This window comes from Etheostoma spectabile, chromosome 6 (genome assembly GCF_008692095.1).
Source record: "Etheostoma spectabile isolate EspeVRDwgs_2016 chromosome 6, UIUC_Espe_1.0, whole genome shotgun sequence".
Classification (NCBI taxonomy): domain Eukaryota; kingdom Metazoa; phylum Chordata; class Actinopteri; order Perciformes; family Percidae; genus Etheostoma; species Etheostoma spectabile.
The window spans coordinates 25117214-25119498 of record NC_045738.1 but is presented as its reverse complement, the minus strand read 5'-3'; the positions used below and the strand labels follow the sequence as shown (position 1 = coordinate 25119498).

Genomic DNA, 2285 nt, shown 5'->3' with positions numbered 1-2285 from the left:
ACAGCTAGCTAGACTATCTGTCACATCCGAGGTTTCTAAAACTACTTCTGAACGTACACATGTTCCATCAAAACTAGTTCCTTCCTGAGACTATTTAGCAGAGGCACCGTGGCTCTGTCCGGAGCTTAGCCCCACCCAAGATGATTGTGATTGGTTTAAAGAAATGCCAATAAACCAGAGCAGGTTTTTCTCCATCCCTGAATGCTGTGTGGACTAGCCAGACCCTCCTTTGCAGCGCTGTGGAGGAAGGTCTGGACAAGCAAGATTATATTTCAATTAGTCCAACAGAATTGGGTAATTGAATGAAGGTATGTCAGATACAGGGTGTCCGCGGGGTTTTAAAAAGTATTAAAAAGTGATAAATCAAAATTGTCAAATTTAAGGCCATTAAAGTGTTAAATTAGTCTCAGAAGGTATTATTTTTTTAAATTAGGTATTATTTTTTTAGACTATCAGGTGTCCTATTCTGATTGAAATTCTATCCTGCGTTTGCGTTAGTCCGTTTAAATATGGGCTTTGGCGTGTCTGGGCACATAATCGATCTTTCGTCTCCGTCTATGTTGATGCTGACGTCATATTCGTGGTCGTTCGACCATCTCAGAACACGAAGAAGTGGCTGGCTTACGTTTATTTTAGACTTGCTTCAAGCCATATCTTACAACCATCGTCGTCTTTAATGGGCAAATGCAAGTTTTCTGATAGCGGTGAACAACCAGAGTTTAGGAGCTCTGCTGGCGGCTCAGGCCTGTAGTAGGGTGGCATGGCGCCACACAACACTGCGCGGAGGCTCTGTGTTGAACACTGCAGTAAACCACTCATTTAACTCAAATAAAGGAATTTCAGAGCTGTTTAAAGAAATGCTTCCCGACTCCAGGGCTACCAACTTCACGCATTGGCCGTGAGACACACGCATTTGACTGGTTTCACACGCTCACACGCCAACCCCCGATTTCTCACGCTGTCGGTCAAATTCTTAAAGATGAGTTTATCTATAGATCTACTTGTGAGCACTTATGATCGACTAGATGTGCTTTCAGAGAACTGGGGGGGGGGGGGGGGGTCAGGAGCGCTCCCTGTCTGCGGAATTTTCAAATTGTCGCAAACTGAGAATTTTTTTTACCTGAATAAATATGTATGAGCTCTGAGTATCACAGACCCGTCCGTCGCTTCGTGGCCACTTCTCTGTAAAAATAGAGGTGAGCAGCGCGACGGGGGCAGTGCCGCGTTGATCCGTGCGTAGCCTCCAATAATGAGCAGCGTACAGCCTCCTCGTAACTTGTTGTTAAATGGGCCTCTGTGTCTGTCAGACGGTCTGAGTGAGATCCACCATATGAACGGAGCAATGACATGCACAGCAGACTATATTACAACTCTCCAAATCTCGGAAACAGAGATGGGAGGAGTTATATTTTGAATGTGCAAAAAGTTGTAAAAATGAGCAAAAATCTGATGACTCTAAATATCTAATGTAACTGTAAATAATCATTCCAATGTTTCATAAAATGAACAAAAAGTATTTATTCAAAAAAGTAAATCCAGTAAGGGGGCACAGAGGATGAGGGCCAAACATTACTGAGCCTTGGCGCAAAGGTTAAGGATTAGAATTTATGCAAAATAGTGGTTCTCATTCTTTAGAATTTCAGTGGTCTTAGTTGATCCCTCACATTAATTTAAATTTGGGTCCCTGGTCCCTACCAGGGACCTCGGACCTGTTCACCACAGACCCAAATCTTCTCAGCTGTTGCTGACTAGGACTACTGTCTCGTATGTTGTTCATTTGTTTGGCACATTGTGTGGGTCAGTTCTTATATCATAAGAAGTTAATAATGTAAATGCTGAATGCCCTAAAACCTGTGATACTACAACAATGCAAAGGTCTAACCCTACATTTGCACATTTATGCAAGACTTAATTTCTCAATTGTTTTGCACAAAACTCTCGAAAGTGCCATTTAATGGTTAATAAAAAATAAAATAAAAACTGGGGGGCATACCACTAGACCCTCCCCACTTTGGATCTCAGTTTAACTACATTCTCTTCATTGCACATTTATGTAGTTTGTTTTACTTTTATTTACTAAGTGAAATAAATATGTGCAAAGTGTTGTTAATGTTATGTTGTCTCTAAATTATTCATTTCTGTATGTTATAAAATGTCAAAATCTGTGTAAATAATAGAAAGGTCGCTGATAACACTTGCAATTCATTGTCGTGATGGTTTTAAAAAAAATTCTGAAGGTAGTAAAAAAGGTATTAAAAAGTAGTAAAAAAAAAACAAAATGTAAC

At 40.5% G+C, this 2285-nt stretch overlaps 1 protein-coding gene across 1 annotated transcript in view; it reads left to right on the top strand.

Moving 5' to 3' along the window:
- cdk14 (cyclin dependent kinase 14) overlaps positions 1–2285 on the top strand; it is a 205066-nt gene that overhangs the window by 151670 nt on the left and 51111 nt on the right.